Genomic DNA, 16,102 nt, shown 5'->3' on the forward strand with positions numbered 1-16,102 from the left:
TTTTAAATCAGCCTGAATCCTGGGGGAATTTCCATACTGGCCTATTTTTTTTCCCCTGGGTAGTTTAAGTATTAAACATCATCCTTAAGCAAACAGGCATTAAGGAACTGAATTGTAATGGGCATTTCTGAGATTACATAATGCAATGGGGATTTGGCACGGACAAGCCACCTGAGACAAGCACCCGCGGCTGTGGAGATAACAGAGCTGTAAACAGAAGGGCTGGGCTGTGCAGTGGATGCAGCACCCAAAATCTGAATAGACATAAGCACCCACCTCCCAATTCACCAGGAGAGTCCCTCTCCCAAAGAGAGGAAGAATGTCCTTTACCTGACAGCTCCTGCACAGACATCAGCAGGCATGGGACATGAGCTGGTTTTGAGCATTAGCTTTTAAACTGGTTCTGGAGGCTTCAATGAAGGCTTGATCTCATGGGTGGGGAAAAGCAAAGAACTTGAATGCTGTTGTAATGAGAGCCACTGTCTTCCCCTCCCCACCCAGTTACATTAGTTGACTGACCCTATGGCTGACCTGGAATATCCCAAGGGTAAAGAACCAACATTTCCTTAGAAAAATGTCCTGGCCTCTTTTTCTTGGCCTGCACAGAAGGAACAAAAGTGGGGATTTACACACTGAAAGCCCTAAGAAGAGTCAGCAAAAGTAGATGCCAAAATAGAATGTAGGAGATGATAGATATTCAGAATTTCAGTCCTAAACTAGGAGCACTGAAACAGGGCTAATCCTGTGCCCGGGAATACATCCATTAGTTCCCATGCATGGAGACATGAAATCCAAGCCCCAGTTTGCTTCATGACCCAAGGCATGGATGGGTTTTATCTTGAGAAAGCCACTGTCAAATCAAAGTGGTTTGTGGAAGCAGAGGGGAGGACGTGGCAGGGGCAATCCCTCCCCAGACAAGCAGACCAACTCAGACCTCCCTGATCTCCCTGTACCCCTTACATCTGAGGGCAGGGCCGGGTGTTGAGAACAGCCAGCCCAGAAGACACAGGAGCTGCCTGCCCTGGCACAAGATGGGGGTCCGGGAATCAGAAACCAGCAGATGGGAACAGATGCTTTCCCATGAGTCACCAGTGCATTTGTAGCCAGCATGGGCAGCAGCTCCCAATTCCAGTCGCCTCCTCCTGGGGTCAGACACTCCTTTTCCCTTAGGTGAGGAAACCCCCAGCCCTGCTGGCTGCCAGCACCCTGTGAGGGCAGGATGAGACCTGAAAGCAGCACTGGGTGGAAGCAAGCATGGAGTGTACTGAAGGGACAAACAAGGGGTCCTCTCCCTCCACCCACGGAGAGCCCTTGAGTCTCTCTCCCCTCTGGGATGCAGAAGGGATGGATCCCATTGTCCTTGCAGCCCCATATCTCTTGGCTCCAGCCCTCCCAGCAAATCCCTATAGTGGAGTCCCATCCTCATCACAGCTCCTGTTCACTTCCAGACTGGAGAAGAAGGAGCAACGGGAAGGTGACAAGAGCAGCAGTGGGCCACAAAAAAACACAAAGAGGAGGAAAGGTTACCCCTCCCCAGGCTGGCAGCAGCCCCGAGTCTCCCCATCACAGGCATTTTGCTGCACCATGTGTTTTGTGGGGTGGTAGGAGCAGGGCAATGCTGCCAAGGTACCAAAATGCCCATCCTGTAGCAAGGTATCTTGCCACACACCCTGCTTGGGAAACCATTTCCCAGCAAGATCTATCAATGAAAGTCTGTTGTATGTGGCTGGGGCTTCCCAGGTAGGAGCTCTGGATCCTCTGGGGACAGGCAGCATCTCTCCTGCTTTGCCTGTTAACCTACACACCGATGTACCCATTCTTCAACTCCAGGCTGGGGGTATCAAACCCCCCAGCCCCTACTGGGAGGCGCAGGTGATGGGTCTTTGATGTCCACCCCTGTTTCCCGAGCCCGCCGCTCAGACGTCGCACCCACCCCTCCTGCCACCACATCCTGCAGGAAGCCCACAGAGACCTGAATCAGACCTGAGTTGGGCAACTGGAGTCAGCAAATTGGATACCTATTACTGAAAGGCAGGATAAGATCACTTACACTCATCCCGCTTGTGGCTTGGGGAGTATCTATTGCAGGCATCTGCTCAGCCTTGCAAAACCCTTATGAAGAGGCACCAACCCTGGCTCCACACATGCTCTCCCACCCCTCCCACAATGAATACACTCAGCTGGCAGAAATGACAATGCGCAGAAGGAGGGAGTGGTGCTTGGCATGGCCATCGTGCCGCTCATTCATCCCTCCACCTGGCACGCCAAGTTAACAATGACGAGGGAAGGGTGGAGGGGCAGAGAAAACCTGGTGGGATATCCCAGTGTGGACTACTGGGGAGGAATAAGACATGCCAGTCGTTTGTGGGAGGTTTCCATAAGGGATATGCCAGGAAGACTTGGTCCCGGCTGCTGCCAAAGAAATCACGGGAAATCTGAACTCGAGGCTATTATTAACCTATATAGGAAACTTCTTGCCTTGCTTCTCCTCTAGGAGAGAAAAAGTGCGTGTGAGGGGGAGGAGAGGCAGCAGTCTTCCTCAGGTGGGGTTTGCGATCCCAGCACTTCTGAGATCCCCAAGAGGCAGGAGCTGTGCCACCTGCATGCCCACCGCTGGAACAGGCAGCTTTGCAGCATGAAGCAGAGCACTCTGCAGCTCTTCCAGTGGACATCCCTGATGCCCTGTGGACACAGCACCAAGGTGTAAGGATGGTGGCTGAGCTCAGCAGGCCTCCAAGCACAAGCTGTCCAGAGTCAGCTCATGTGGAGAACCAGCAAACACTGCTGGGTTTTCAGCCAAGGGCCGTGGGCTCTGAGCAGCCCACAAGGATCCAGACCCAGGGCATACGAGAGGGCAAAGCTGTAGCAGAGGGAATCGCATTAGTGGTGGTGGAACCTGCTTCTGGGACTACAGCCCTTTTTGCTGCTGTGTCTCATATTGTTCCCAGGAGTGGCCCCAGCAGCCCATCCTGGCTCCTTCAGAAATGGGCCAAGGCTCTTTGTTAGCTTCAGTCAAGAGACAAGAGGTCTGCAGCAGTGTGTACCCATGTACAACCCATGCTGCCCATGCTGGAGAGGCGAGGTACCCCTCAGATTGGACATATCTTTCAGAAAGACATCAAGTGGGGGATAAAGACCCATGTCCTAGAGGTGGCACCAAGCCTTTACACCAGCGGTGTCCCAGGAGGGAGGTGCAGACATACACTCAGGCTAAACAACCTGGTGGGTTACTTCAAGTTGGACCACAGCAAGCCCTGCTGAGAGCAGACCAGGAACGGGGGCCAATTGCTAGTAACTCTTCCCGAAGCCCTGTATCTAGAAAGGAATTAATTTTTGCTCAGTGAAATGGAGTTTTGTCAGAGGCCGGGGAGGAACGCTGCTCCCTTGACAGCAACCCTGATTGTTTTCTGCTCGTTACCATTTACCATAAGGTGCTTTGGAGATGTTTCTGGAATATGCAGTGCCCTGAGGATGACTCTGAGCCATGAAACTCTAAACCAGCTCGTGGACCTTCACGGTAAATGATCACATCTGCCATTATTACCTCCACCTGCTGGAGCTGTTGAACTCGGGTCGCAGCGCTGTCTTTCATCGCTATTGTTTTTGCTACTTGGTAAACAGGCAACTTTCCATCCTTGTGTCTGGCATCATTCAATGGATGTGCTCCAAACCAACACCCTAAGGTTATTGTTAACTTACTTATATAACAAGAAATGCTGGACTAAATCCTCCGTGTGTGTAAACTGGGCTGTCTTCAGCTTTCAGCGGTAGAGAATTTGGCCCCTAAAACTTGGTTGCCCTGGGTTCCAGGATGCTCCCCTGCTTGCGCTCTGCACCATTGGCCTGTGAGCAACACTACAGGTGGTTTAAGGCATGTTTGGGCTCTGCCTTAGCATGTGTAAGAACCCTGGTCACTGCCTGGGATTATATTTCAGCTATTGCCTCCTTTCACGGGAAAGAAGATGGAGGAAAGCAGAGACACTATGTGTATACCAAAGCTGAATTTTGCTGGTTACAAACTTTAGCTGCAATAAAGTTCAAAGAGCCTTGCTCAGGAGTCTGCATGGACATAAGATGCACTTCTTAGTGCTGGGATTTCCAAGAATAATGATGTTCTGGTTCTGCATCCCCATCCCCCACCAGGACTGCCAATGTCATCGGTGTGTAATTGCAAGTGCTGGACAGCCAGTACAGAGCCCTGCTGTCCTGTGACTTGTCTGGCCACCTGGACCAGCTTTTGAAAGGCCACGGCAATGAAAAGGTTGTTGCTGCAATGTCTGACCTCCTTGCTGACATCATTGCTTAAGTAAGTAGTAGATATTCACTAGTTGGAAGCTTGCTGGAGAGTGCGGAGAGGAGGGGAAGGGAACCTCGCATGACAGCAGATCAACAAGACAGAAGTATCTGCACTCAGCCCTGACGAGTGCAGGGCTGTGGGGTTTCAGGTGGTTTTGCTTTTCTGAAGGATGTTAAAAAGTTAAAAAGCTGAGAGTTCAGCATGTTCAGCCTTTCAGAGAGAAGATGGAGAGGCAGCTTGATTACAGGGTACAAATACCACTGTGGGGAGAAAAATACGAGGTCTTTAATTTCCAGGAGAAAGGCATGTTAAGCCAAATGGCTTTTAGCCTTGAGCCAGACAAATACAAATGAGAAGCCCAGGCACGGGGATTTGCACTTCCCCAGCGCAATGCTGGCTATCCTGGGGCAAGTGGGCTGGTGGGCTTGGCAGGGGGGTGTCTCTTGGGGGACAGGGAAGACACCAGTGCAAAGAGCTGGAAGATTTTTCTAGCTGCCCATTGACTGTGGGTGCTGCTGCTCCAGAGTGTGCTCTGTCACATCCCCCTTCGAAAGGAGCACACACTTCAGTAGAAAGAGAGAGACCTGAGCATAAGTGATTTGTTAGCTTGAGGCTCAGCCAGGCTGAGCCTGTGCTGCACTAGTCATGTTGTGTGGCACCCTTGAGCTCCAGGGATCTGGAGCCAAGCCAGAATAATTAATTGTGCAACACCTTTATGACCGGGAAACCTGCCTCCCCTCCCTTATATAATGGCAGCGCCCAGGGGCGAGTCATTTCTTGCTGACTGCGGAGCTGCATGGCACGGAGCAGCCTCCAGAGCCAGGGGACAGGCACTGCCCCAGCACAGGGCACAGACATCCCCCGGTCCCCCTGCGTGAAGGACAGGATGCATTTGCAGGGCCATGCACTGAGATGAGAGACACTTCTCTGATCCCACAAGGGGATGAGAAATGTGTTAAAACACCCCATCCAAGCCCAAAACAAGAATTTCAACCAACCCAGCAGGTCTAGCTGATTTTTCTCCTTATCCCCTCCATTGCAGGCTCTTACAGTCATCTTCCACTCATCCTCCCTTCCCTCTTCACGCCACATGTGTGCCATGGGACATGGCCAGACCGCCCACATCAGGAGGATACAACCACACAAACGCACCCCCACACACTCCCTGAGGCACAGCCGGTGCCCAGCGCCGGCATGCACGCACCCGGCACACGCATCGCACCAGGCGCTGCCCTCCTCCTCCTCCACTGCCTGGGTACACATGTTGGAGGGCTACTGGTCCCCCTGCCCTCAGTGGGCAGCAGTAGGGCAGGAGCAATTCCCAGGGCAGGGCAGGGAGAGGTGGGTGTCCTGCCCACGGCAGTGGGAGCTGAGCTATGCCTGCACTGCCAGGGTGGGAGTGGGATGTGCTGGGTGCTTGTGTGCCATAGGGGGTAGCCTGGCTGGCATGGGCAGTGGAGGGACCTGTTGCAGAGCAAGCACTTTTGGGCAAAGGGGCCAGGGGTGTTTTTGCCTGTGAGGCCCAAACATCTGCCTGCACAAGCGCTTCTGCTGTGCCTTATCAGCATGGCTGCCAGCACGGCCTGTTGCTCTGCTCCCAAGCTTGCCCGTAGCATTGCCAAACAAGCACTGCTGGGGATTGAACGTTTTCTGCCTTGTTTATTTGCCTCAAGCATATATATACCTCTCTGTGCCAAGACAATTTCAAGCACTTCCAAAAGTAGACTAGTAACAAATATATGCTTTTGCCCGTCTTAAAATCATGCTTGTAAAAGCCTTGTGACCTTGTCATGTATCTGGGACTTGAGATATGATTGGGAGGCAGAGATGTAGGTAAGTGCTTTTGCCCACTGGTGAAAATCCACCCCAGTGTGGTCCGGGTGCAGCTCAGGTGACCTCAGCAGGGACTTGGCAAATTTTTGCTGACAAGACTCCCCTGAAATTTTGAAATTCATCCACCTCTTTTCTGAAAATTTCTGCAGCTCCTAGAGAGGACAAGGCCACTCACCACACCATCCCCACAGAGGAAATGGATCTGCTCCCTTGGGCTGGCGGCTCCTGATGGCTCCATGGCAGAAGATGGACACCAGGGATGAAAAACAGGGACTGACAACCTTCCCTGACCATGCTCTTCTTGATGAGATGGTATCTAGGAGGAAGGAGGATTATCTGAGAGGTAACAAACCCAGATTGGGGTGGAGGAGCAAATACACCATAAAATGAACACTAGTGACAACAGGACTGGGAAGGTGGAGGGAAGCTCTGGGATTTAGAGAGGGAGACCAGGCAAGGAGGTGGAAAGGAACGGGATGGGGATTGGGATGGGGTTTGGGATGTGATGCCAAGGAAAGCCTTTTTTGGAGAGACCACCCCATGGTTCCCCAGAGAGAAACCAAGACAGACAAGAAGGCAGTGGGACCCAGAGGTGGCTGGACCAGGTGACAGGGACTGCCAGCCTGTGGAGGACATGGGAAGGGACAGGAGGCAGACAGGAGGGCTACAGAGAGACCTGGCATTGGGGACACAGCGTCTGCAAGAGGGACCGGGGAGGAGGCGTGCGTGCAGCTGATAAGGGACTCAGGAGAAGCAGCAGAGGGACTGGGACCAGCAAGCTGTACACAGAGGCATTTTAAACCAGGAGCTTAAACTGGGAGTTGAGGCTCAGTAGATAAAGGGTCTGAGGTTAAGAAAGGGAGGGGGGTGTCTCCGCAGAAGGACAAAGAAGAAGGGAACAGGCATTAATTTAGCACTCGAGGGGCTAAGAGCCTTGAACTGGGCAGGGGGACATGGAGGAGGGCAAAAAGACTGGGACAGACGGGAGGAGATGTTCCAAAAAGGAATGAATCCAGGGAAGCAAGCACGTATCAACCACAACAGGCTTTGCTGCTGAGCCCCAAGAAAGCCTTGAGTCTCACCCTGTCCTCTGCTGTCAGCAAATAGTCATGAAGACCTTCAGGCAAAACATGTTTCAACCCCACTTCGTAAAGAGACCAGGGCCTCCCACCAACCAGTCATCCTGGGCTCCCTCTGCTCCGATGGAAGGGGAGGAGGTGTAATGAGTCATGAGGACTGAGTAAGACCTGGGTTTTGATCAGTTGGGTGGATTTTTTAACCACAGAGAACTGCTCCAGATGCATGCATTAAAAGAAGTTTGTTAAGACTTTAAAGTCCAGCCCTCCATTAAGAAGAGACAGCCTGAAGTTCACCCACACAGCCTTGGTTTAAAAAAAACCCTTTGAGTTTATACATGAAGATATAGTCCCCACTATGTTTCCCTCCTTTGGGGTGCAAAACGGGCAGTGCTCAACTGATGAACAGCTCTTGCATCTTCTGTTTTCCTCTTGCTGCTTCTCGCTTGTCTTCAAACAGTTCAACCCTAATCCAAAGGACCATCATCACCTTGGCTTTCCCAGGTCAGTCACCACCCTCCAGCTGGAGCAGTTCATTCAGGTCCCTTCACTCCTTGGGATGGGAGTGTGGGAGAGAGGCATTACCCCCTGTTCAGCTAGGCACAGAATAAAATCTTGTAGGTCCCCCATTTGATGCTCCCCAGGTCTGTTGTATCAGAACACCCAGTGCTGTACATTCAAGCCCAGCTCACGTTAACATCCAGCATTGTACACTGACAGTGAGACCATTAAGATAAAGAGCTGTCAATTCAACCCTCTTGGAGGGAGTTAATCACATAAATCACTGGTGAGCAAGGTTAACACTTGAAGGAGAAGACAGTGCCTGCCCATAGCAGGTAGGTTCCCTGGCATACGCGTCCCTCTGACTGAGATCACCAAGATGTACAAGAGTTCCCGGAGGAGAAAGCAGATCCATCCAGTTCCTGTGTGCACTCAGATACAAAGTGTGGGGACACTCAGCTGTCCCTGATCTCTCACCATTGTCATGCAGGCCTCCTCTAACTGGGCAAGACATATACACAAGCAAGTAATGAAATCCAATCAGTTGGCATTAAAGGAAACCAGGACCACGACTGATAGTCTTGGAGGACCGATGTCTGGCTTGTTGGTGTTAAATCCTCCTGGTGATACTAATTTCAATAGAGCCAACACTGGAGTGAGAAGGATACTGGAGAGGAGACCCAGTATGCAATGAGGCTTAGAGATGATAATGGGGGGACTGAGAGCTCTGAGGGGAACAGTAGGTCCTGCAGTGACCCTGTTCCTGGTGCACAGGTGTAGCATCATCAGGCAGATAGATAGAGATCTTTTCCAAAGTTCCTAAATTACTTGGGCCCAGAAGTGGAAGGTAAATATAGGAACTGGGCCCAACAAAGTGCTTAGACTTCTCACCCAGAGAACTTCAAAGACTTTACAGAGGGTGCTCACATCACCTTACTCAGCGTCTGAGATAGGGCTACGTCCCTAGAGAAACAGACTTGGATGTTGTGAAACAAATGCTGGACATGCACTGACAACGTAGGCCATTAAGCTGGACATCTGGGGCACAATTCAGTTATCCAAAACTAGGTGTCTCTGAGGTGCCCTGAGGTACCTAAACCAATTGGCAGATCTGACATGGGACCTTCAGGAGAGCCTTGTCCTTCCAAACAGCAGCCAGAGGTCAGGAAGGACATCCAGGTCATCTCAAAGATCCCTGAACATCTACATTTAGGCAACTGACAAGCCCCAGATGTGAGACATTGGTGTGAGTTTGTAACAATGTCTAGACACATCTTCCTTTACCCAAATACTTTGATCTATATCTGGCCCTTCAGCTGGCTATTATGCACTTTTGCAAGGACTTCTGACTCCTAAGTCATTTGGATGGTTTGGCAAATGTTACCTCTGGGCAACTGAAAAAATGTCTCTAAGATATCAGGCCAGATCCAGCCAAGGTATAGACCCACCATGCTATTTTGGCTCTGTTGGATATCTACCTCACCCGTTGCACTGGAGTCTTAGTAATTTGCAAAGTATCAAACAGCAGCAAAAGTAGGAAGGGCCAAGACAGTGGACAGGCACAACCTGGCAGGAATCGAGGTCTCGGTTAACCCCGTGGGGCTCTGTCCTGAATATCAGGGGGGCAGGATTTTGCCCTCCACATTTTAGCCCCAACTTTGCCTTTGGTGTCTTCAAAATGGGGCTGCAGCAGGTTTTGAGAAGCACCAAGGCACTGAAAACCCTTCTGACAGAAGTTCAACCTGCCTGATCCTGGTATTCCTTTCTGCCTCAGTTTCCCCTTCTGTACAATAAAACCTTATCTACCTCATGAAGGCTATGCAATGATGACTAATTAATGTTAATTAAGTGCTTTCAGATCATCCAATTCAAGGATATGATTGCAAAATATTAATTACTGTTTACTTATGAAGCCAATAGCAAAACCATCTGCTTATCTGCCTCAGCCATGACTCAGAAAGAGGATGATGGCTGATAAAGATAGAGGTGTAGAGTCCAGTTAATCCTGTACAGTGAGACACGTGTATGCGTATGTGTGTGTGTGCATGTGCAAAGGCACCTGACACAGCAGGGCCAAGGCCAAATTAGGCCATACTCATGTCAAAGCCATGCAAACTGAAAGTCCATGGTGATGAGCAAAAACTCATCTTGCCAAAGATCTAGTTGGGAAAACAGATGTCTAGCAATGATTCACATGTTTGAAAATCATGTTCATGAGAGATACCATGTGCCACAGAGAATTACAATAGTCAAGGCTCTAATAAATTACCATTACCATCCTAGAGATTCATGGAGGAAAGCAGAGGTTGGGTCTGGGAAATCCATGCCATGGACGATGAAGAGCTTTACATTACAAAGGTTTTCAGGCATTTACAGGTGCCTCCAAATTACCATCTGACCTCAGAGGACCTACCGAATCCCTTAGGCATTCTAGCATCCTTAAACACATCAAATTGCATCCTAGCATTTACACTGACATGTAAAATTATCTTCCCTGTGAGAGCTTGAAAGAGCAACCTGGAAGCCTGTGGCTTCTGCTTGGCCACTTGCAGAGCACCATGTGCCTCTGAGCCATGGTGACTTTCTCTGCAGGTCAGTTTAGAGCCGGGTGCATATACTGTCAGCAGCCTGAGCAGCTCTCCTACTCACACACCCAGGGAAATACACACAGGGAAGCTGGATAAACTTCCCTAAATAGGTCCTCAGGAGAACAAGAATGGTTCTGACCTACAAAAGGAGGATTCACAAGTCCAAGCCCATTTGCTTTCAGGGGTCTTTATTTAATATAAGTGACTATAACGTACTAGTCCAAGGGAGTTACGAAAGTTGATGCTACTCAGTAAGGTGAAAGATGGGGCAGCTGATGTGCCATGAAACGAGATGCAGAGCAGGAATGTGCACAAGTCAATGGCAACAGCCAACAGCTCTCTTCACATGGAGAAGTATCAGCAGGACCCAAGTTGGCTTATGGCTGGGGGCCCATGGGTCCCTCAAGCTGTTTCCTCTCTTCCATCCAGAGCCCAAAAAACAATCAATCAGGCCTAATCTAAAAAGTGTGGTGATACAATGTCCTACACACACTACAGAACAAAGCCAGAGGACTCCCTAGAGCCCATGTGTTGTGGTCTGGAAATGGTGATGCAGCTCTCAGTGCAGCACTCTCTGAGCAGTCCTGTATTTCATCCACCGTTCACCATGGTAGAGAACCAATGTCAAAGCAACCATCAAACGCTTTTTTTTTTTTTTTTTTGCTCCTGCTTTGTGACTTCTGCCTAACTCCCCAGGAGAGATGTACAGCAAACAAGCAACTCCCATCAGAAAATCACTGCTGTTCTCTGAGACACAGTGACATAATGATGTCTCCTCTCCGATCCTGGTGTTGGGATCTAGCTCCTGATTCTATCCCCGTCTCAGACAAAGAGGTCTAGCCTAAGGAAATACACTTAAGCTTCAGGGTGTCTCTGAGATATGATCAGTCTGGAAGGCCTCAGTCTGATGGGGAAGTCTCCTTCTTATATTGCAGATGAAAGTTCAGAGGAGTCAGAGTGTTTGCCCAAAGCTATTCAGAGAGTCAGGCATTCAAATGCCTTTTGTCTGACACCTGAGCCACCGCACTGATACCTTTTGAGTCTATTGTGCCCATTCTCCTCTTCATAAATTGCTCCCCAGTGACTCCTGGCTATGGTGGAGTCAGTTTGTGCAGCTTGAACATCACAGAAGCTCAGCGATATGTTCTGCTGGTGGCTGTGGTGCTTTCAGGAACACTATTTGCTCTTGGTTGCAACATTGCTTTTAGGAGCAATATTCTTCCTTAGTACTTTCCATCATCCCCTTGAGATTCTGCTGAGTGTCTTGTACTGTCAGGATCCCATTGTGCATTTGGTATCAGCTCAACCATTCAGAGAGAACAAACAATTTAAATATGGACTGATTTTTCAGGGATATTATTTTACACAGCTACAGCCCTTTTTGTTCCCATCCCTCAAGCTCCTGGAACTACGTATTTCCAAAACATCTCAAAGAACCAACTTTTAAAGCCTTGCCAACCATGTCTGGGCCCAGAACTCCAAAACTGACCCACATTTATTGGGTTGCCTTCTTACAAAAACCAGCTGCTTACCTTCATGTTGAGTGCTTTTACCAGCTTTGAATGAAAATCTAAGTCTTAACATGCAGAATTTCTTCTTACAGCCTCTTGCCAGATCTGTTTTGTAGCCATGAATAAATCTGGGTCATGTCCACATTATAACGCTAGCTCAATCATAAAACCTAAGCCAACAGATTTAATGGCTTCAGTATAAATAGGACTAAACTGTGCTAAACACAAATAAATGGATTAAAAGGTAGGTGTTGTGCCCCACTCTAGGCCTGGAGTCTGATTCTTTTCTGTCTCTTCTGCCTGGAGGTCCTGAGAGGAGACATACCAGTGGCCATAAACACTACTGACTCCAGGGTGTGGAACTTGAGATTATGGCAGGGATCATTAAAGAGGGAACTTGCCTGGTCCCCCAATGAATGTAGAGTCAAAAAGTAAATTGCAGACATCCAATCTGTCTCTTACTGTCCAACAAGAAGCAAAAATAAATAAATGATGAATCACAGCATCTTCCTGTTTATGCTTCTTTATCTAAGAGGAGGTAGATTTCCATCTGAGCAGCTCCACCCTGTCTGCATCTATTGTCTTACTTGTCCTGGCTCCCACACTCACTACTTTTACACTCTCTCACACCCTCTGCAGCATCATATCTCCTTCCCCATCTCTATGTTTGCCGAACGGCTGACCTCTCTTCATTGCAGAGAGGCTAAGCCCCCTAACCGCCCTTGCAAGGGAACCCCACCAGAAACAAGGTCTCACCAGTGCTACAGATTCAGTCCTAATAGTGGACCTACTTTTAGTGTTTCTGTGTTCCCCAATACAGATCTGCTTATGAGGGCAGACCAGACCTAGCCACATTTTATCAAATGACATCTGCAAATTGTCCTAGACCCTTGGATAAGTTGGGATCATGCAAACATCTGAACTACTCATGACATGGATCTCTGCTCTAGCTGTTTCCTGTCACAGTGAAAGTTGTAAGGTAAATGCACGCCAAGATGAGGAAAGGAGAAGAAAGGAAATACAAGTGGCCTTGTGAAGGTGAGGCCACTTAATCCCCATCTTCCACCATCTATCAGATCCCACAACTTCCTCCTCTATGAGATTCCTACTGGCCCTGACCAATGACCTCACATTGGAAGATGCCTTTGTGTCAAAAGGGACAGGACTGACAGCTGCCCTCAGGGTGTCAGGTAGAAACTCTCCCCTGTGTTCTGCAGGTTGGAGGAGGCCACAGCAGAAAAGACAAGATGGACTTTGTTTTTCTCCATACATATCTCAGTTCAAACTGAACTGTCCTCCACCAGCCTTCCCACGGCACTTGTACTATTGGATCTTGTGTGGCAGTAGCAGAATAAGGACAGTGGGCTCCAAAGAAGAGATTTCAAACATGGATAATGGGTTTCAAAAAAGGAGTAGTCAGCAAACTTGGGGAATTGACCTTAGGGAAAAAAAATCTAAATCAATAATGCAAGTGCAAGAGAGCCTGTGTGCTACCAAACGACATTACGGATGTGTTTACTCATCACAAGAGATCAATGAGTGCATCGGAAGGCGTTACTGCCAATAAACTAATGTGATAACTGACTATATGCAAAAGACTAGTCCATTGCAAATGAGATAAAAAAGGGTTTGCTTAACCCAGCCATGAAGGTGTTTAAACTAACCCATTTAATTTCACAACCAGGACAGGCTCAAACAGAAGGAGAGTGTCAGTTACTATGTTTCATCTGACAGGTAATTATTTCTTATGACGTGTTGACTTAATTCTCTTGCAATCACACGAACATGCCCTTAATTAAGCACACAAAGGCAATCTGTCCTGATGAGCAGGGGAGAGAGGAAGTACAGTGAGATATGACAGTGACAGCATCAGACACCAGTTGGTGACCTGGGAATCAGAAAGGAATTGTACAACAAATGGAAATGCTGTCATATGAGTAACAATGAGCATGACAGAAAGGCCCAGGCAGACGAGGATAAACTCAGATAGGATGAAGAACCTGCAAGGGTTAGAAGCTAGTGAGATATATAAGAGTCTCTATAGAAGAGGTTCTTGAATCACATTGGAAGTAAGCAGAAGATGAAGAAATGCAGACCTGCTATTTACAGGAAAAGAGAACACATAGCAAGTGACTGAGTGAAAGCTGGTACGTCCTGTGCCGTGCTTCAGATGTAGGAAGAGGTTAACTGGGACAAGCTACCAACAAGAGAAAGTGTTAATAAGGGGTGGGAGAAGAGTCCAGAATAGGAAAAACACAGGCTGAAGCCCAGTGGGCAGAGTTTAATAAACCAGAGGTACTTAAGGAAGCAGCTGGAGACACTTCAGACCCATTAGTAATTATCTCTGAGATCTCTTGGCATTCCCATAGGACTGGTGCAGGGCAAACACAATATCTATCTTTAAAAAGCAGGCCCAGGAGTACACCAGAAATCCCAGCTCGGTCAAGCCACCTTCTGTACCCGGAAAGATCCCCTCTTGCCCTATTAACTGATCCGTTTGTAAGTGCTGGGAATGTAATGAGGTGATAGGTGCAGCCAAGATGGGTTTGTTGAGAAGAAACCACATCAAATCAAACCTGTTTCCTGGCAGATTACCTCGTGGTCTGGGAAGAATCAGGAGATGAGATACCACTCTTGGCACTGTCCTGCATGAAATCCTAATACAAAATCAACAGAGTGTGGCTGCAGTTCTGGTTAAAAAAAAATCTGCGCTCGGAAACTTTGTTGTGCAAAGCATGCTCTCAAATATGGGAACATCTCAAAAGGATGCTCAGAGGGGCCAGCCTTGGGCATCCTTTTGGTCTGTATTTTTACTGATTCCCAGGCGGAAAAAGAGGAGGCTTACAAGTGAGTCTGGGAGGGCTTTGGAGAACAGGCTCAGGTGGAAGATAAATTACTTTAATAAACCAAACTAAAAGTCTGTAGTCCTCAGGGAAAAAATGGTGGCTATTGTGTGGGTGGTAAGGACAGGAGAGCCAGAACTGGGGCACGGGAAGTAATTATTTTGCTTTTTCCAGTGCTGATGGAACCGGAGCTGGAGTCCAGTGTCCAACTGCAGGCACTGCACCTCTGAAACAGCAAAGACAAGCCAGAGAGAGTCAGGACAGATCAGCAAGAAGGGTTGGAGGTTTCAAATTGAGAGGTTTGGTGTGATTTGCAACCTGCCTGGAGCACAGCTCCCAGCTGCCAGAAGCCCAGCATGAAGACCACAAGCATTGCACATGGCAGGGACATGCAGGCAGGGTTGGGGCACCCGTGTGAGCTGGGGAGAATGAGGGTCCTGCAGGCATCACCAGGGTGCTGGTGCCGGTATTTGTGGTCTCCCAGCTCCAGCGTGTGCTGGTATCACCAACCCCCTTTCACAAGCCCTCACCAAGGTTTCATGCCAGAGTAGCTGCATTCACTGGAGGCTTTGCAAGTTGCTGCCGAGTTTAGGGGAAAACAGCACTGTGTGTGCAAGGGCTTTGCATGGGAGAGACATCACCTTTGCCCACACAGATCTGGACTTCATGGTTTCCACCAGTCAGTGCCCATTTATAGCACAGACCTTTCTCCCAGTGCTTGGCCAGAATAAACCCAAGGGGGCCTGGCTGGGAACCAGAGATGCACATGTTCAGCAGCAGGCATCTAGCGGGGGCTGATGGAAAGCCTGCAAGAGCAAGGCAAGCAGGGTAAAGGGAAGAAGCAAGGAGTTTGTGTCACCCCATCAGTCCAGTTCCCTGACTAATGCCCCAAGTGACACGATGCAGGTGATTCAGCGAGGAGGGATGGAAGCAGCACCCCTCTGCTCGAGCTCCCCATAGAGTCCCCACCCCCCTTGCCACCCCCAGTTCTGCTGCCAGACCCAGCTGGGTTGAGACATCGGGTGCCAAGGGCCAGCCTTCATGCACCCATCCCCTGCCCAGCACAGCATTGCCTCACCTTGTCCTCAGTCACTCCACGCTGAAGAGACCCCGCCAACTCATGACACAAGAGCGTTATTCAGCAGCAGCTGGGAGAAAGGGAAGTCAGGTTTCACTTTCATAGTGATTTTTTTTTATGCCATTCCCTCCCCCAGGGGATGCCTCCGCAGTTGGTGTTGAGTAGGATAAGCCAGGACCATCAAGCAAGATTCACATCTTCATGGGGCTGAAGGACATTTTCCCAGGCCGGGGATGCTCACCAGTCATGTTGGGCTGCTGCTGCAATAGTCTGAAGGGGTTCAGGTGGGAGACCTACCCAAAAACGTCAGCATGCACCCAAAGAATAGGTTCATACCAACATTTAGGGCCAAGCCTAGTGTCATCTGCACCCAAC

This window comes from Platalea leucorodia (assembly GCF_965183815.1).
Source record: "Platalea leucorodia genome assembly, chromosome: W".
NCBI lineage: Eukaryota > Metazoa > Chordata > Aves > Pelecaniformes > Threskiornithidae > Platalea > Platalea leucorodia.